Genomic DNA, 21,310 nt, shown 5'->3' with positions numbered 1-21,310 from the left:
AGCACAGCCACATAGAAAAAGGGGCATATGTGGTCCCGGCTCCAGGGCTGAAGATCAACTAAATTGATGGATGGAAAATGGCAACCTGTTTTGTGTATTGATGAAATTTTATGTATTAATGAAATTGGTAACAATGTTTTGTAACATTTGTAATAGCAAATGTTTTCTAACATTTGTAACAATTGTAAAAACAATGTTTTGTAATATTCATAACAGCAAAATGGCTGTCTGGGGAGGCCTTACAAATAGCTGTGAAAAGAAGGGAGGCTAAAAGCAAAGGAGAAAAAGAAAGATATACCCATCTGAATGCAGAGATCCAAAGAATAGCAAAGAGAGAGAAAAAAGCCTTCCTCAGCGATCAATGCAAAGAAGTAGAGGAAAACAATAGAATGGGAAAGACTAGAGATCTCTTCAAGAAAATTCGAGACACCAAGGGAACATTTCATGCAAAGATGGGCTCAATAAAGGACAGAAATGGTAGGAACCTAAGAGAAGCAGAAGATATTAAGAAGAGGTGGCAAGAATACACAGAAGAACTATACAAAAAAGATCTTCATGACCCAGATAATCACAATGGTGTGATCACTCACCTAGAACCAGACATCCTGGAATGAGAAGTCAAGTGGGCCTTAGGAAGCATCACTACGAACAAAGCTAGTGGAGGTGATGGAATTTCAGTTGACCTATTTCAAATCCTAAAAGATGATGCTGTGAAAGTGTTGCACTCAATATGCCAGCATATTTGGAAAGCTCAACAGTGGCCACAGGACTGGAAAAGGTCAGTATTCATTCCAATGCCAAAGAAAGGCAATGCCAAAGAATGCTCACACTACCAACATTGCACTCATCTCACATGCTAGTAAAGTAATGCTCAAAATTCTCTTAGCCAGTCTTCAGCAATATGTGAACCATGAACTTCCAGATGTGCAAGCTGGTTTTAGAAAAGGCAGAGGAACCAGAGACCAAATTGCGAACATCCGCTGGATCATGGAAAAAGCAAGAGAGTTCCAGAAAAATATCTATTTCTGCTTTATTGACTATGCCAAAGCCTTTGACTGTGTGGATCACAATAAACTGTGGGAAATTCTGAAAGAGGTGGGAATACCAGACCACCTGACCTGCCTCTTGAGAAACCTATATTCAGGTCAGGAAGCAACAGTTAGAACTGGACATGGAACAACAGACTGGTTCTGAATAGAAAAAGGAGTATGTCAAGGCTGTATATAGTCACCCTGCTTATTTAACTTATATGCAGAGTACATCATGAGAAATGCTGAGCTGGAGGAAGCACAAAATGGAATTAAGATTGCCGGGAGAAATATCAATAACCTCAGATATGCAGATGACACCACCCTTATGGCAGAAAGTGAAGAAGAACTAAAGAGCCTCTTGATGACAGTGAAAGAGGAGAGTGAAAAAGTTGGCTTAAAGCTCAACATTCAGAAAACTAAGATCATGTCATCCAGTCCCATCACTTCATGGGAAATAGATGGGAAAACAGTGGAAACAGTGTCAGAATTTATTTCTCTGGGCCCCAAAATCACTGCAGATGGTGATTGCAGCCATGAAATTAAAAGATGCTTACTCCTTGGAAGAAAAGTTAGGACCAACCTAGACAGCATATTAAAAAGCAGAGACATTACTTTGCCAACAAAGGTCCGTCTAGTCAAGGCTATGGTTTTTCCTGTGGTCATGTATGGATGTGACAGTTAGACTGTGAAGAAAGCTGAATGCCGAAGAATTGATGCTTTTGAACTGTGGTGTTGGAGAAGACTCTTGAGAGTCCCTTGGGCTGCAAGGAGATTCAACCAGTCCATCCTAAAAGAGATCAGTCCTGGGTGTTCATTGGAAGGACTGATGCTGAGGCTGAAATTCCAATACTTTGGCCACCTGATGCAAAGAGCTGACTCATTGGAAAAGACCTTGATGCTGGGAAAGATTGAAGGCAGGAGGAGAAGGAGACGACAGAGGATGGGATGGTTGGATGGCATCACTGACACGATGGACATGGGTTTGGGTGAACTCTGGGAGTTGGTGATGGACAGGGAGGCCTGGCGTGCTGTGGTTCATGTGGTCTCCAAGAGTTGGAGACAATTGAGCGACTGAAGTGAACTGAACAATGTTTTCTACAATAACATTTAAGCCATTTAATGCACCTAATTAACTTGTGACTTTTGGCAAAAGGGGTAAAACACAGAACTTTATCAAGTGTGCTTTTGCCTTTGGCTGGATTTAAGAAAACAAAGGTGAGACCAGAATAGAACTCACTAGTTAACAAGGAGTAAAAGAGGAATAAGACAGTGCAGACACATTAAGGACTTGCAGAGTTGAAAAACCTGGAAGTTCTTGAAAGACTCAAACTTTTAATTAACCCAGAGCAAAGACCAAATGTCCCTATGGGAAATAGGGCGTTCCTATGAAAACTTTCATTAAGTCAAATTAGCAATAAAGTGAAGAAGCAATTATCGTACTGTAGGACATGATGCTGGCGGATGAACAAAATAAACTGTGACAAAGCACAGATGCTCATGGGAAGTTCAAGGCTCTGGCAGCTTGATGCTGAGATGTGGAGTGCGGTACCCAGGAAGGGGCTTTAGTTGGCTGCTTGAGTGTGCGCTGCCTCTGCAACAGCTCACTGCAAAACACAGGTGTAAAGCTACTTTGCTTTTTCACCTTTTTATGTAAAAGCTAAAATCCTCTTGAGAATTTTTTTGGTTAATGAAAACAGAAACCCCTATAAAAAACGTCTTTTGTAAAAGTGAAGTGGCCTAAGGCAAACTTTCCAAAAGCAGGGGATACCTATAATTGTCATCTGCTTTTGGTTCATAAGTCCAAATAGATTATGGTAGCTACAGATAAATCATTTCAGTTGAACAAAATAGGGCACAGCAAACGGACCTAGACTGGCTTCAGAGTGAAGTCTAATAAATTCAATATAACATCATATAAGGGCAAGTCAGGGACTTCCTTGCTGGTCCAGTGGTTAACACTCCATGCTCCCAATGCAGGGGGCCCAGGTTCAATCCATGATCAGGGAACTAGATCCCATTCACCACAACTAAAAGCTTGCATGCCCCAACTAAAGATCCCACATGTCCCAACTTTTAAGGATCCCACACACTGCAACTTAGGAACTCATATGCCACAACTTCAGACAGAAATGGTATGGACCTAACATACATAAGCATAAGATATTAAGCAGCAGATATTAAGAAGAGGTGGCAATAATACAAGAAGAACTATACAAAAAAAGATCTTCATGACGCAGATAATCACAGTGGTGGGATCACTCACCTAGAGCCAGACATCCTGGAATGCGAAGTCAAATGGGCCTTAGGAAGCATCACTACAAACAAAGCTAGTGGAGATGATGGAATTCCAGTTGAGCTATTTCAAATCATAAAAGATGATGCTGTAAAAGTGTTGCACTCAATATGCCAGCAAATTTGGAAAACTCAACAGGGGCCACAGGACTGGAAAAAGTCAGTTTTCACTCCAATCCCAAAGAAAGGCAATGCCAAAGAATGCCTCAAACTACCACACAATTGCACTCATCTCACATGCTGGTAAAGTAATGCTCAAAATTCTCCAAGCCAGGCCTCAACAGTACATGAACCATGAACTTCCAGCTGTTCAAGCCAGATTTAGAAAAGGCAGAGGAACAAGAGATCAAATTGCCAATGTCCATTGAATTATCTTATGGGCCAAATAAGCCAGGAGGCCAAGCTCATGTTCAAGGGTGGAGAAGATCATTCCTTCTCCTAGGAAAGCATGGTGATTGTATAGCAACATAGTGATGCATAATCACTAAAAAGCAAGAGGAAAATAACACAATAGTACAAACAACAATATCCACAGTCTTGGTCACAAACATCAGTCATGTTCAGCTCTTTGCAGCCCCATGGACTATAGCCCACCAGGCTCCTCTGTCCATGGGATTTCCCAGGCAAGAATGCTGGAGCAGGTTGCCATTTTCTTCTCCAGGGGATCTTCCCAACCCAGGGATTGAACCTACATCTCTTGCATCTCCTGCATTGGCAGGCAGATACTTTATCACTGAGCCACCAGGGTAGCCAAATCACAAACATCTTTTTTACAGATAGTAAAGATTGCCAACCCCTCCCCAAGCAAGATGTGCCAAAAATACAATCCAGTCATGACAATCAGATTCATATTTGAGAAGATATTAATAATCTCTATTGGGCTTCCCTAGGGCTCAGTGTTAAAGAATCCACCTGCCAAGCTGGAGACTGGGGTGTGATCCTGGGATGGGAAGATCTCCTGGAGAAGGAAACAGCAACCCACTCCAGTATTCTTCCTGAGAAATCTCACAGCAGAGTAACCTGGTGGGGTTCGGTCCATGGGGTCTCGAAGAGTCAGGCTCAACTGAGTTACTGAACATGCACACACATTTAATCTATATCAATCAATTCAATTCAGTCTCTCAGTCGTGTCCGACTCTTTGTGACCCCATGAACCACAGCACGCCAGGCCTCCCTGTCCATCACCAACTCCCAGAGTTTACTCAAACCCATGTCCATTGAGTCGGTGATGCCACCCAACTATCTCATCCTCTGTCGTCCCCTTCTCCTCCTGCCCTCAATCTTTCCCAGCATCAGGGTCTTTTCCAATGAGTCAGCTCTTCGCATCAGGTGGCCAAAGTATTGGAGTTTCAGCTTCAACATCAGTCCTTCCAATGAACAGCCAGGACTGATATCCTTTAGGATGGACTGGCTGGATCTCCTTGCAGTCCAAGGAACTTTCAAGAATCTTAATCCCTATAGCAGATCCAAATTGAGCTTTTAAAAGTTGGTGGCACATGAACACACAAATACATACACACACTCACTCATTTTGTATTCTAATTCCTACATGCTATGCTATGCTATGCTAAGTCACTTCAGTCGTGTCCATCTCTGTGTGACCCCATAGATGGTAGCCTACCAGGCTCCCCTGTCCCTGGGATTCTCCAGGCAAGAACACTGGAGTGGGTTGCCATTTCCTTCTCCAATGCATGAAAGTGAAAAGTGAAAGTGAAGTCACCTAGTCGTGTCCAACTCTTAGCGACCCCATGGACTGCAGCCCACCAGGCTCCTCCATCCATGGGGTTTTCCAGGCAAGAGTACTGGAGTGTGGTGCCATGGCCTTCTCCGAATTCCTACACACTCAAGGTTAATAGTGGAATGAGAGATAGATATCCACAATTAATACTTCTATTCAGAAATGGGTTGTGAGTGGTGTATAGTCATCAGTGGCTCATAGTAATTCTGGAATCCTGTTGGCTAGGTTTTTCAAGGAACATAAAATAGTTCTTGATTATGAGAGAATTTTGCTTCCTGAATATTCTCCAATCTGTCCTTCTTAGTAGCCCTCAGCTCTAATTCTGGAAAATTCTTATTTATTATATGAGTAAACTTTGTTAACTCTGAAGAGAGCATTGAAGAACATACCTTCTTTGTGCTTAAATAGCTTTCCCATAGTTCCAGAATTTACACATCTATGCAAAGCCATTATACATCTCAAACAGTCACCATCTCTTTTAATCCATGTTGGTGGTTCTTTCGACAGTGCATCTCTCTTAATAACATTATTTTTCATTTGTTTGATTCCAGTCATTTTCATGAGCAAACAAACACACTCACAGAGCTTTCTGAGGCAGCCCCTGGACCCTTTCTTCTGTCTTGTCCTTATTTTCCAAGATTTATCTTACTTATGCATTATTTGGCTGCTCAGGGTTTTAGTTGTGGCATCAGTTCAGTTCAGTCACTCAGTCATGTGCAACTGTTTGCTACCCCATGGACCGCAGCACGCTAGGCCTCCCTGTCCATCACCAACTCCCGGAGTTTACACAAATTCATGTCCATTGAGTTAGTGATGCCATTCAACTATCTCATCCTCTGTCATCCCCTTCTCCTCCTGCCTTCAATCTTTCCCAGCATCACGGTCTTTTCCAGTGAGTCAGTTCTTTGCATCAGGTGGCCAAAGTATTGGAGTTTCTGCTTCAGCATGAGTCCTTCCAATGAATATTCAGGATTCATTTCCTTTAGGATGGACTGGTTGGATCTTCTTGCAGTCCAAGGGACTCTCAAGAGTCTTCTCCAACACCACAGTTCAAAAACATCAATTGTTCTGCACTCAGCTTTCATTACAGTCCAACTCTCATATCCATACATGACTACTGGAAAAACCATAGCTTTGACTAGATGGACCTTTGTTGGCAAAGTAATGTCTCTGCTTTTTAATATGCTGTCTAGGTGGGTCATAGTTTTTCTTTCAAGGAGCAAGCGTCTTTTATTTTTTTTATTTTTTTTAATTTTATTTTTAAACTTTACATAACTGTATTAGTTTTGCCAAACTAATTTCATGGCTGAAGTCACCATCTGCAGTGATTTTGGAGCCCCCCAAAATAAAGTCTATCACTGTTTCCATTGTTTCCCCATTTTTTGCCATGAAGTTATGGGACCAGATGCCATGATCTTCGTTTTCTGAATGTTGAGCTTTAAGCCAACATTTTCCCTCTCCTCTTTCACTTTCATCAAGAGGCTCTTTAGTTCTTCTTTGCTTTCTGCCAAAAGGGTGGTGTCATCCTCATATCTGAGATATATGAGAAATATTTCTCCCAGAAATCTTTATTCCAATTGTGTTTCATCCAGTCCAGCATTTCTCATGATGTCCTCTGCATATAAGTTAAATAAGCAGAATGACAATATACAGCCTTGATGTACTCCTTTCCTGATTTGGAACAAGTCTCTTGTTCCATATCCAGTTCTAACTGTTGTGTCTTGACCTGATACAGATTTCTCAGGAGGCAGGTCAGGTGGTCTGGTATTCCCATCTCTTTATGAATTTTCCACAGTTTGTTGTGATCCACAAAGTCAAAGGCTTTGGCTTAGTCAATAAAGCAGGAATAGGTGTTTTTCAGGAACTCTCTTGCTTTTTTGATGATCCAATGGATCTTGGCAATTTGTTCTCTGGTTCCTATGCCTTTTCTAAATATATCTCGAACATCCAGAAGTTCAGGATTCCCATATTGTTGAAGCCTGGCTTGGAGAATTTTCAGCATTACTCTGCTAGAGTGGGAAATGAGTGCAATTTTGGTAGTTTGAGCATTCTTTGGCAAACTGACCTTTTCCAGCTATGAAAAGAAGAGAAACAAAAGGCAAAGGAGAAAAGGAAAGATATATCCATTTGAACACAGAGTTCCAAAGAACAGCAAGGAGAGATAAGAAAGCCTTCCTCAGTGATCAATGCAAAGAAATAGAGGAAAACAAGAGAATGGGAAAGACTAGAGATCTCTTCAAGAAAATTAGAAATACCAAGGGAACATTTCATGCAATGATGGGCACAATGAAGGACAGAGATTTTATATATATATATATGTATTAATATAAAATATTTGTGTTTCTCTTTCTGACTTACTTCACTTTGTATAATAGGCTTTAGGTTCATCTACCTCATTAGAACTGACTCAAATGTGTTCCTTTTTGTAGTTGAGTAATATTCCATTACATAGATATATCACAACTTTATGCATTCATCTGTCAATGGACATCTAGGTTGTTTCTATGTACTAGCTACTGTAAATAGTACTGTGATGAACATTGTGGTACATATGTCCTTTCAGTTATATTTTCTCAGTGTATATTCCCAATAGTGGGATTATTGGGTCATATGATAGCTGTATTCCTAGTTTTTTAAGGCATCTCCACACTGTTCTTCTGGAGAAGGCAATGGCACCCCACTCCAGTACTCGGGCCTGGAAAATCCCATGGACGGAGGAGCCTGGTGGGCTGCAGTCCATGGGGTCGCTAAGAGTTGGACACAACTGAGCAACTTCCCTTTCACTTTTCACTTTCATGCATTGGAGAAGGAAATGGCAACCCACTCCAGTGTTCTTGCCTGGAGAATCCCAGGGACGGGGGAGCCTGGTGGGCTGCCGTCTATGGGGTCGCACAGAGTCGGACACGACTGTATCGACTTAGCAGCAGCACACTGCTCTTCATGGTGGCTGTATTGATTTACATTCTCAACAGCAGTGCAAGAGGCTTCCCTTTTTCTCCACACTCTCTCCAGCATTTACTGTTTATAGATTTTTTGATGATGACAGTCTGACTGGTGTGAGGTATACCTCATTTTAGTTTTGATTTTCATTTCTCTAATAATGAGTGATGTTGAACATCTTTTCATGTGGTTATTCAGTTTAGTTCAGTTCAGTCGCTCAGTGGTGTCTGACTCTTTGTGACCCATGAATCGCAGCACGCCAGGCCTCCCTGTCCATCAGCAACTCCTGGAGTTCACTCAGACTCACGTCCATCGAGTCAGTGATGCCATCCAGCCATCTCATCCTCTGTCGTTCCCTTCTCCTCCTGCCCCCAATCCCTCCCAGCATCAGAGTCTTTTCCAATGAGTCAGCTCTTCGCATGAGGTGGCCAAAGTACTGGAGTTTCAGCTTCAGCATCATTCCCTCCAAAGAAATCCCAGGGCTGATCTCCTTCAGAATGGACTGGTTGGATCTCCTTGCAGTCCAAGGGACTCTGAAGAGTCTTCTCCAACATCACAGTTCAAAAGCATCAATTCTTTGGTGCTCAGCCTTCTTCACAGTCCAACTCTCACATCCATACATGACCACAGGAAAAACCTATTAGCCATCTATATATATTCTTGGGAGAAATGTCTGTGTAGGTCTTTGGCCCAACTTTTGATTAGAGTTTTTTATTTTTTTTCCTTGTATTGAGCTGCATGAGCTGCTTGTTTGTTTTGGAGATTAATCCTTTATCAGTTGATTCATTTGGTATTATATCCTCCCATTCTGAGGGTTTTCTTTTCACCTTGTTCATAGTTTCCTTCATTGTGCAAAAGCTTTTAAGTTCAATTCAGTCCAGTTCAGTTCAGTCACTCAGTCGTGTCTGACTCTTTGCGACCCCATGAATCGCAGCACGCGAGGTCTCCCTGTCCATCTCCAACTCCCGGAGTTCACTCAGACTCACGTCCATCAAGTTGGTTATGCCATCCAGCCATCTCATCCTCTGTAGTTCCCTTCTCCTCCTACCCCAATCCCTCCCAGCATCAGAGTCTTTTCCAATGAGTCAACTCTTCGCATAGGTGGCCAAAGTACTGGAGTTTCAGCTTCAGCATCATTCCCTCCAAAGAAATCCCAGGGCTGATCTCCTTCAGAATGGACGGGTTGGATCTCCTTGCAGTCCAAGGGACTCTCAAGAGTCTTCTCCACCACCACAGTTCAAAAGCATTAATTCCTTGGTGCTCAGCTTTCTTCACAGTCCAAGTCTCACATCCATACATGACCACTGGAAAAACCATAGCCTTGACTAGATGGACATTTGTTAGCAAAGTAATGCCTCTGCTTTTGAATATGCTATCTAGGTTGGTCATAACTTTCCTTCCAAGGAGTAAGCATCTTTTAATTTCATGGCTGCAATCACCATCTGCAGTGATTTTAGAGCCCAAAAAATAAAGTCTGACAGTTTCCACTGTTTCCCCATCATGAAGTGATGGGACCAGATACCATGATCTTTGTTTTTTGAATGTTGAGCTTTAAGCCAACTTTTTCACTCTCCTCTTTCACTTTCATCAAGAGTCTTTTGAGTTCCTCTTCACTTTCTGCCACAAGGGTGGTGTCATCTGCATGTCTGAGGTTATTGATATTTTTCCTGGCAATCTTGATTCCAGCTTGTGCTTCTCCAGCCCAGCGTTTCTCATGATGTACTGCATATAAGTTAAATAAGCAGGGTGACAATATACAGCCTTGACATACTCCTTTTCCTATTTGGAACCAGTCTGTTGTTCCATGTCCAGTTCTAATTGTTGCTTCCTGAGCTTCATATAGGTTTCTCAAGAGGCAGGTCAGGTGGTCTGGTATTCTCATCTCTTTCAGAATTTTCCACAGTTTATTGTGATCCACATAGTCAAAGGCTTTGGCATAGTCAATAAAGCAGAAATAGATGTTTTTCTGGAACTCTCTTGCTTTTTCGGTGATCCAGCGGATGTTGGCAATTTGATCTCTGGTTCCTCTGCCTTTTGTAAAACCAGCTTGAACATCTAGAAATTCATGGTTCATGTACTGCTGAAGCCTGGCTTGAAGAATTTTGAGCATTACTTTAATAACATGTGAGATGAGTGCAATTGTGCGGTAGTTTGGGCATAAGTTCAATTAGGTCCCATTTATTTAGTTTTTGTTTTTATTTACATTACTTTAGAGGGAGAAGGCAATAGCAACCCACTCCAGTACTCTTGCTTGGAAAATCCCATGGATGGAGGCGCCTGGTAGGCTGTACTCCATGGGGTCGCTAGGAGTTGGACACAACTGAGTGACTTCACTTTCACTTTTCACTTCATTCATTGGAGAAGGAAATGGCACCCCACTCCAGTGTTCTTGCCTGGAGAATCCCAGGGACAGCAGGGCCTGGTGGGCTGCCGTCTATGGGGTCTCACAGAGTCGGACACGACTGAAGCGACTTAGCAGCAGCAGTAGTAGGGGGTGAGCCAGAAAGAATCTTGCTGGGATTTATGTCAGAGTATTCTGCCTATGTTTTCCTCTAAGAGTTGTATAGTTTCTCATCTTACATTTAGGTCTTTAATCTATTTTGAGTTTATTTTTGTATGTGGTGTTAGTAAGCGTTCTAATTTTATTTTTTTACATTTAGCTGTCCTTTCCCAGCACCACTTATTGAAGAGTTTGTCTTTTCTCTGTTGTATATTCTTGCCTCCTTTGCCAAATATAAATTGTTCATAAGTGTGTGGGTTTATCTCTGGGCTTTCTATCTTGTTCTACTGGTCTATATTTCTGTTTTTGTGTCAGGACCATACTGTCTTTTAGCTGGCCAAGGTAAAAAAATTAAATTAAAAAAAATAAAACAATACTGTCCGTTTGTAAATACAAGACAGAGCCAGATAAAGAAGTATTATATGAAAATTCAGGAGCAAAACTACTTCTAGAAATTATCTATCTCAGAGTCCAGAAGACAGTTTTAATATATTTGCCATTTTTAACGTTATGCTAGATGGCATAGCCTCTACCATATGAGCCCTAAGATCCTCCTGAGGAAATCAAGTGGAGTTGAAATTTCAGCAGGATCCAATTAAAATTTAACAGAACATGAAGAAAAAATAATTTATTTAATTTAAGAGAAATAAATAATCTATGGCAGGGCTGCAAAAGAATTTAAATCCAATGTCAGAATACATTTCTACAGTAGAAGCGGTAAAAGGCAGACTTTATACTGTGGAAATCAAATTTCAAAGCTCAGTCCCTGTGCAGCCTGAGCAGACACGTGCAGTGCCCTCTGAGTATAGACACACTGACACATGTACACAGTCAGGCTTTAGAAAGAACGGGAAATTCTGTCTGGGGCAGAGACAATGTGAGAAACCAAAACCAGTATGTGTGAACTGGCCCCATGTGGGTTAATGCTGAAGTGTGTGTGTGCTCTGGGACTCGTGCCCCTTGCAGGGTGCATCCTGACTTAGGGAAAAGCTGGAAACACAACAGGAAGCACTGGAGTTAGACATGAACCCCCTGCAGGAGTCCCGGAGCCTAAAGGAGAGCCTGGTGTGCACCCCAGGGCTACACAAGGCTTTTCTTCCCAGAATGCTAGGTTAGGTGATTTGCTCCCATCTTTCTGCTGACGTCAATTCGAAGAGTTGAAAAATATTATAAAACATTTTTTTGAAGGGACTTAAGAGCTAACCAGGAAGTGAAGAAGTGTGATATCAAGCTGCTGAGAAGGCTGATCCCCCGGGATGAGATGATATTTGTGACCACTTATTCCCTCAGCCCATCTGTTGATTTCAGCAAGCAGCTTGGAAGAAGTAATAGTGAGTCTGAGAAGAGTAGTGGGTTTTTCGTTTAGAAAAGAGAATAGGAAGTTTAAACATGGAGGGGCTGTTATATGCATGAGGGTTCAGAGACTAGACAGTGTAGTCAATTTGGAATAAATTAAATCTGATGTACATATGTGTTGAGTTTGGAGTTTCAAATGATCCAAGCTGTCTATTAGGTCCTATTTATCTATTTGGTTAATTTTTTGGTGAATAAATGAAAAAAAGAAAAATGAATGAAAAAAAAATAGATATACCTAAACCAGAAGAATGTCTTTTGAAAACCTGATACATATGAAAGAACTCACTTGGCAGTATTTTTCAGCTCTTTATAAATTAATGGGCATTATGTTGAAATAGTTTTTGTATGCTTATTAAGCTTAGTATTATAAAACAGAGGACCTATGAAAAAACTAATGACTTTTATCTTTGGTTTACATTCTAAAATCTATTAATTTAATCCCTTAATGTTTTATCTATTGAAAAATACACAAATGTGTTCAATATAACACAAATACATATTTTCCTAGGAAAATTGACATGTGACATGGTGTAAAGCACGTCTCTCTCTCTTTTTTTTTTGCCTCCCCTACACACACACACACACACACACACACACACGAACACAAAATCAAGATTATAGACCTACTGAGCAGATGGCCTTTGGCTTGGAGAAAATTGGATCCTGGGATAACTTTCTGAATTTATCTTCGATTCAAATAGTCTTTAGTATGCACAAGTCATTAAAGCTCTAGTCTGGGCCTGAAGAGGTTTTCCTTCAATATTTTATAGGTAGGATTTTGATCTATGATTTATCAGTCAACTGACAGCACAAAGGGCAGAGAGGATTTTTTTTTTCCATTAAGAATCAATTCTTCTGGTAGATAGATTTTTATTTCCATTCTCACTCTGCCTATTGAAAAAAAAATCTGCTTTGGGATATGTCTGTCAATTTGAGTGACCAGGCACATAAGTGGTATAAAATGCAGGAATTTTTAAGCTGTGAGAAGGACTGCAGTGTTGCAAAATACATAAAAAGTGAATAAATAAAACCTACCAAGCATCTTTTATGATTTGTAGGTGCTTTAGAATGTGGGAAACATTAAAGAGGAGTGCACTTTATTTACGTAAAGGTCACCATTAGGTTTTATTTCTACATACATCTTCTCCACTCATGTATAGTATAAAAAACTTTGTGGACAAATGCGATTATATATTTCTGAGAGATCTGCAGTTCGTCTTTACAGCATTTTGGTTAGTGTCATTTATTTTCTTATAGCTTGTGATTTATTGCCCGTCTTGCCAGTCAGTATATTTTTCATTCCTCAGAAATGTGTGACTGAATTGCAAGTAAATTTTTCAGTTACACTGGCTTGAAAAGTAAATATTATGGAAAAGAAACTATCAAGTTTTATAAGGAGATGTATCTTGCTATTATTTATTTCTGCATGCAAGGCTGACTGCAGAAAGCTAGCAGGCACAGAGAGCTGGGTGGCAGCTGCTAGGCTTCAGGTGAATCTCGAGTGATTTGGAAATGCTTTTCCTAGAGGAATGCTCTCTTCTCCTAAGAAATCATGAGTTTAGGAGCTCTGTAGTCTTTCAAAATGCTTCCCTGAAAAGTTGCTAGGTGGTCATGAAGGTTCTATTATGATAATGAATTGGAATTGAAACAGAGCTGAACCACTTGTGTGAGGAGATACTGTAAAAAGTAGACTTTTATCAGGTTCTTCCTGGTAGTTAAATACAGCATTTCAAGGTCTTCATTCATGTGATGCATGAATATGCTGCTGCTAACGGAGGAGCCTGGTGGGCTGCAGTCCATGGGGTCGCGGAGGGTCGGACACGACTGAGCGACTTCACTTTCACTTTTCACTTTCATGCATATGGAGAAGGAAATGGCAACACACTCCAGTGTTCTTGCCTCGAGAATCCCAGGGACGGGGGAGCCTGGTGGGCTGCCGTCTATGGAGTCGCAGAGTCGGACACGACTGAAGCGACTTAGCAGCAGCAGCAACGTATCACGAATTTAGTACTTATTTCTATTTATCAGAATTATTTATCATCTCTCTATGGACATGCCTCTATATAGCTCATGTAAAGGAAATATTTTTGAAGATATGATTCACTGTGGTTCAGGTCTTTAGCCCCCTCCCCACCCACATCATGATCTTCTTAAAACAGGTTTTTGTTTCTGTCCTTTACTATATTCTTCATATGATTGTTTCTTTTGGAACCTAAGATACTTGGAAGAATACATTTCATCATCCATCAAATTATTAGCATCATTAGTTTGCATATAACCCTGTATTTGCCTAATATCTTTAAACAAAATTCCGATCTAGCTTTTAGATTGCTTTCTCCAGAAGCAGAACATTTTGTATCACCACCCTTATTTTCCTCCCTGGGGTGAAACAGTAGAACAACATATCATTTCCTCTCCCTATCAATGGCCACTTTGTGGCAAATACCCATGTGGAGGTTTACATGTGGTGCAAGTGACGGTGCATGTTGTATCCATAGTGACGGTGCATGTTGTATCCATATTAGAGTGAATAATATTAATACTTGATAAGCATGAATGGATGGCTATCTGTTTCCCCCAGGAAATACCAGCTGTCTCCAAGCTGAAGAAACAATGCTGAAACAAACCCTAAGATAGAGGCAGAGCGAAAGCATTAGGCAGAGAAGATACTACTTAAAAATTTAGGATATATTTTGGTTTCTTGATGAATACTCCTCTCAGATAACCTTGGGAGTTTGGCTCAGCTGGGGCTATCTATTTTGAGGGAAAGAAAAAGGTGATGGATAGAAAAACAGCCAGGAAAATAGGAGTATAAACTGTGGATAAAATCTAAGATGAAATGATGATATTCAGCCTGTTGGATGTCACAAAAAGTGTCTTTGACTAGGCCTTAGATATTTGTCATTTCTTACCGGTAAATAATTATTTAGTGTGAAATATGTCTATTATGAATTAACAAAGCCTCCTTGTGCTAAGAAAACACACCCACACACAACTGGGTTATGAAGTGGCTGTAGTGTAAAGGAGGAGGGTCACTGCGGATTGTTGCTCAGTCGCTAAATTGTGTCAATTGTGGATTAAGGAGATTATATTTCTGAGATAAAAACTATAAGAAATTTACACTCCTTCCAAAAATGACACGTCATCCATCTTTCAGTCATCTAATCATGTAAATGTTCCCCATTGTCTTCAAAACAAAATCTACATATCATTGTAACCTGAACCTATCTATGTTCCCATTCAAATCTCCTGTTTTTCCAATGTAATTTACATTTCAGGCATTTAATTTGTGTATAAACACTACCACAGTCGGTGCACATCTTTTGGGTCTCATGTTTTCACCCACTGCCCTTTTGACTTGCACTGCATTTATTCTTGTTCCATTTTTTTCTGTTGTTGTTGTTCAGTCGCTTAGTTGTGTCCGACTTTTTGTGACCCCATGGACTGCAGTATGCCAGGCTTCCCTGTCCTTCGCTATCTCCCGGAGCTTGCTCAAATGTATGTCCATTAAGTGGGTGATGCCATCCAACCATCTCATCCTCTGTCGTCCCCTTCTCCTCCCGCATTCAGTCTTTCCCAGCATCAGGGTCTTTTCTAATGAGTCAGTTCTTCCCATCAGGTAGCCAAAGTTTTGGAGCTTCAACTTCAGCATTTAAGATCCTAGTAAGTTATTGCTTAGCTGAAACTGCCCCCAAAAGCCTGTTTCTTAGAGCCTGACACTGGTGTTACTCTAAGTCCATCCTTCGGACTTTAAAATTCCTGAAGACAAAGGACGCTTTTCTTCACCTATATTTCTTTAGCAACGATCCCATTGTCTATGGCGTGTGTGTGTGTGCTCAGTTGCTTCAATCATGTCTGACTCTTTGAGACCCCCATGGACTGTACCCTGCCAGGCTCCTCCATCTATGGGATTTTCCTGGAAAGAATACTGAAGTGGGTTGCCATACCCTCCTCCAGGGGATCTTCCTGACCCAGGGATCAAGTCTGTGTCTCCTGCATCTCCTGCATGCAGGCAGATTCTTTACTGCTTGAGCCATCAGGAAAGTCCCTGCTTAGGGCATACTGGAAGCTAATCCTTCGATGAAAGGAGAAAGGAAAGGAGAGAGGGAGGTCAAAAAAGAAGGGGATGGATAGGAAGGAAGGAATGAAAGTAATGACAGATTGAGTAAGGAAAAATAGCCTTTCTTCCAAGAAGGAGCTTAACTTTAGTATGAGAAAAGAATACTAGTTCTAAGGGAAAAGCTCTGGTCTTTTCTTGAGTAAGTGTTTTCATTTCCAACTCTTGTGGTCATGGGAACTTAGGTAAGTACTGTTACCTTAATGAGACTTGGGTTCTCATTCTAGAAAGCTGAAATAACAACATACGTTCATCCTCCTATTCCAGGGTGCAAGAGGCATCACATATAATGATATTTGTATATGTGCTTCATATTTTCAAGAGAGAAACAGCTACAGGGTCTTATTATTTCAAAACATACAAAAGATTAAAAATAAGATCAGATAAAGATAAAATTTAACTTATATATATAGTTAGTGTATCTATATAGTTATCTTATATAGTGTATCTGTAAACGTTTTAAAGAGCAATGAGTGATTTTCTAATTAAAAGAAGGCGTAAATGGAAGTCAAATATTCTATAATCAAATATGCTTTTTTTGTGTTTGTATACAAGTGCTCTGGGCAATTACAGAACATTTTCCAGGAAGAGTGCTTTAGTACCTGGTTGCTTTTGCTTATACCTACCATATCCCTTCATTTCTGCTCTATTCAGCATTATTAGTTTATTGTCTGGGCTTCCAAACAATTATTTCAGAAATGTATTCATTAATTATATGATGAAAGGCTTGGCCAGTAGTTTTACCCATAGAGCATTAGCAAGCTTATTTTTCATGTGCACATGAAAATATCACAAATTTAGGCTAACTTGAGGCTTTTTCTGTCTGGAATATTATCTTTGTTCAAACTCACCATCTCAAAGACTTCCTTTTTTTGTTGTTTTAACTTTGGGACTACCTGGAAGCCTATAAATTCAAAATAAAAGGCTCATTTGTGAATTCCCTTAATACTTCAAGGAAAATTCTTTTATACCTTATTTAATCAACAGTGTTCTTAAAAGTGAACAATATATTTTATTATGCTGTCTTGTTATCTTTGCTGCAGTAACACACAACCAAAATATTTCCAAATGACCAAAATACCTCCAAAAGTTTATTTCTTGCTCTCACTGCATATGAGTCTTGAGTCAGTGGTTGCTCCCCATTTCTCTTTCATTTCATGATCTAGATTGGAGAAGCCACTTCCCAGATGTGGTGTGTTCTTATTTTGGAAGTGGAAACAAAGCCAAGAGATTTGGCAAAGCCACAAGATAATTTGGGCCCTGAAGCCAATACATCGTGACTGTTAAAGATTCTGTTACCTTGAGAACCTGGGCTATTGTTCCTTTTGCTCCCGGAGTTGGTGATGGACAGGGAGGCCTGGCGTGCTGCAGTCTATGGGATCACAAAGAGTCGGACATGACTGAATGACTAAACTGAACTGATATAGAATCTAGACAGATGGTACTGATGAACCTATCTGCAGGGCAGCAAAGAAGATGCAGACACAAATGACAGACTTGTGGACACAGGTGAGGAAGAAGAGGGCAGGACAAACTGAGAGGGTAGCTTTGTGATCTATATAATACCATATGCAAAATAGATGTGCTGTTCTTAGCTGCTCAGTCATGGCCGACTTTTTGTGACCCTATGGACTATAGCTTGCCAGGCTCCTCTGTCCATGGGGATTCTCCAGGCAAGAACACTGGAGTGGGTTGCCATGCCCTCCTCCAGGGGATCTTCCCAACTCAGGGATCGAACCTAGGTCTCCTGCTTTACAGGAGGATTCAATACTGTCTGAGCCATCAGGGAAGCCCAAGAACACTGGAGTGGGTAGGCTGTCCCTTTTCCAAGAGATCTTCCCAACCCAGGAATCAAACCGGGATCTCCTGCATTGCAGGAGGATACTTTACCAGCTGAGCTTCCAGGGAAGCCCATGTATAATATGTATAATAGATAGCCAGTGGGAATTTGCTGTATGGCACTCAGAGACCAACTCAGGTGTTCTATGACAATCTTGAGGGGTGCCATGGGGTGAGGGGTGGAAGAGAGGTTCAAGAGGGAGGAGACATATATATACTTATGGTTGTTTCATGTTGATGTATGGCAGAAAACAACACAAAATTGTAAAGTAATTATCCTCCAATTAAAAATAAATAAAACTGAAAACTGCACTTAAATTGTCTTCTGGACTCTGAGACATGTAGTTGGGAGAATGGCATTGAAACATGTAAAATATCATGTATGAAATGAGTTGCCAGTCCAGGTTCGATACACGATACTGGATGCTTGGGGCTGGTGCACTGGGATGACCCAGAGGGATGGAATGGGGAGGGAGGAGGGAGGAGGGTTCAGGATGGGGAACACATGTATACCTGTGGCGGATTCATTTTGATATTTGGCAAAACTAATACAGTTATGTAAAGTTTAAAAATAAAATAAAATTTAAAAATAAATAAATAAATAAATAAAACTGAAAACTGCACTTAAATTGTCTTCTGGACTCTGAGACATGTAGTTTCTAGAAACAGACTTTGTTTCTGACTATCCATATAATAATTCTTTATCTGGTTCTCTCTTGTATTTACCAATAAATACTATTGTTTTATTTTTTCCTTTAAATTTTTACCTTGGCCAGCTAAGATTTCTCTCAAAGATTTATAATCTCTTAGTCTTGTCTTTGAGCTTCCTTCATGGCTCAGATGGTAAAGAATCCATCTGCAATGCAGAAGACCCAGATTTGATCCCTGGGTTGGGAAGATCCCCTGGAGAAGGAAATGGCAACCCACTACAAGTATTCTTGCCTGGAGAAATCCACAGGCAGAGGAGCCTTGTCTATACTATATATTTGGGGGAATGGCTGAATTCCTTTATCAGTTTGGAAAATTCTTAATCGTGTGATGGGCACAGGTTTTATCAAGTTCCACCTCCTTAGAGAACTATATCTGCTACTGTAACTCCAAACTAGATATGCAGTCTTTCCTTCATGGTCTAGTTTTCACATCTTTTAAATGTATAAATAGTTCAATATTAATTTCAGTATGAACCATAACTATGGTAGCAGCCTCCACTCCAATCTTCCCTGTTTTACTTGGAATCAATTCTGTAATTCCAGGATGCTATAAAGTTCCCACAGTTCTTGCTATTTCCTTCTCTGCCTCCACAATGCTCATTTCCCATCCAGCAGATTTTCAGCTTCAGCAGCATCCAATGTCTGAGGGAATGCAGAAGAGAGGAGAGTTTGGGACAGTGCTCTCTCCATACAACACAGAACAGCATGGGAGGGCTGTGGTTTCTGACTGATACCAACCATGGGTCTCTGAATTGAGGATTAGAAATTACAAAAATATGTACAAAGAGTCTTGGTCTCTTTTTGAAGCAGGAGGCAGATAGTTACACTGCCCAGGGTAAAGCAAATGTCTACTGACAGAAACTCCAAGACAAGAATAGAACAATTAATGGAAGAGGCTGGGCCCTGCTCAGACCACATATTTCTCCTTCCCAGAGTCAGGAGATCTCTCTGACCACACATGTGCAGAAAGGCTCCTTGGAGGTCAACGGGGAATGATGCCAACTAATGCCAGGTTACCCATACACCATGGCAGTAGAATCCACCTTGACTAAGAGATGCATGCACACACATGGAAGGATCCTGAGATATACCACATATGAACTGTGAACCAGGCAAAACATAATGATTGGTCAAAGGAAAATCAAAAGAAATGTCCCATAAAAGTAATTCAAGCTGCCAGGAGGGTCAGCTCAGCGACTCTCTCTCTCCCTGAGTCCACCTATGTGTCGATTCGCACATATTGTACTCATTTTCTCCTAATAAATACTTTACTCGTTTCACTACTTTCCGCCTTTGTGGAATTTTTTTTCTGCAAAGCCAAAGGGCCAAGGTCCTTGTCACTGACCACCAGTCTATTCACTAGGCTCTGTTGCTCTCACTGCCATGACGCAGCCCAGTTTCTGCTGGGAATCCAAGTCACCTGAGGTCATATCCAGGAAGTCTTTTTTGTAAGAAATAAAGCCTAGATAAGCCATTGACTGGAATCAAGATCCTAACACAAGCTGAAATCAAGATTACCAGGAGAAATATCAATAACCTCAGATATGCTGATGACACCACCTTTATGGAAGAAAGTGAAGGAGAACTAAAGAGCCTCTTGATGAATGTGAAAGAGTAGAGTGAAAAAGCTGGCTTCAAAGTCAGCATTCAAATAACTAAGATTATGGCATCTGATCCCATCACTTCACTGCAAATAGATGTGGAAACAATGGAAACAGCGTGAGATTTTATTTTCTTAGGCTCCAAAATCACTGCGGATGGTGACTGCAGCCATGAAATTAAAAGATGCTTAATCCTTGGAAGAAAAGCTATGGCCAACCTAGACAGCATATTAAAAAGCAGAGACATTACTTTGCCTACAAAGCTCCCTATAGTCAAAGCTATGTTTTTTCCAGTAGTCATGTATGGATGTGAGAGCTGGACCAACTGTAGTGTTGTAGAAGGCTCTTGAGAGTCCCTTGGACTGCAAGGGGATCAAAACAGTCAATCCTAAATAGGAAATCAGTCCTGGATATTCATTGGAAGGACTGATGCTGAAACTCCAATACTCTGACCACCTGATGTGAAGAGTTGACTCATTGGAAAAGACCCCGATGCTGGGAAAGATTGAAGGCAGGAAGAGAAGGGGACGACAGAGGATGAGATGGTTGGATAGTATCACTGACTCGATGGACATGAGTTTGAACAAGCTCCAGAGTTGGTGATGGATAGGAAGCTTGGCATGCTGCAGTTGCAAGAGCGGGTCATGAAGAGCGGGACATGACTGAGCAACTGAACTGAACTGAACCAAAGCCACTGAAGAAATAGTGTGCATATTCTGAAGGAGGGCAGAATTTGCCACCTCAAAATAGATCCTATCATAAGGGTGATTGTGGTGGTGGTTTAGTCACTAAGGCGTGTCCGACTCTTGCGGCCCCATGGACTGTAGCCCCCCAGGCTCCTCTGTCCATGGGATTTTCCAGGAAAGAATACTGGAGTGGATTGCTATTTCCTTCTCCAGAGGATCTTCCTGACCCAGGAATCGAACCCAGGTCTCCTGCATTGCAGGCAGATTATTTACCTACTGAGCTATGAGGGAAGCCCAAGGGTGATTGTTGTCTGATTATTTTTAAGAAGCTTCAGACACAAGAAAAACTCTGAAACTTAAGTAGAAGTTACCCTTTAGAAAGAGATATTTGCATTTATATGGGAACTCTCCATTTGAAAAGGTCCCTGTCTCTGTTACCAGGAAGAGAAGGATGATCAGATCTCTAGAAACTCTTATCAGAGGATAAGACAATGACTTGA

This window comes from Bubalus kerabau, chromosome 2 (assembly GCF_029407905.1).
Source record: "Bubalus kerabau isolate K-KA32 ecotype Philippines breed swamp buffalo chromosome 2, PCC_UOA_SB_1v2, whole genome shotgun sequence".
Classification (NCBI taxonomy): domain Eukaryota; kingdom Metazoa; phylum Chordata; class Mammalia; order Artiodactyla; family Bovidae; genus Bubalus; species Bubalus kerabau.
Note: the sequence above shows the minus strand (reverse complement) of the source record.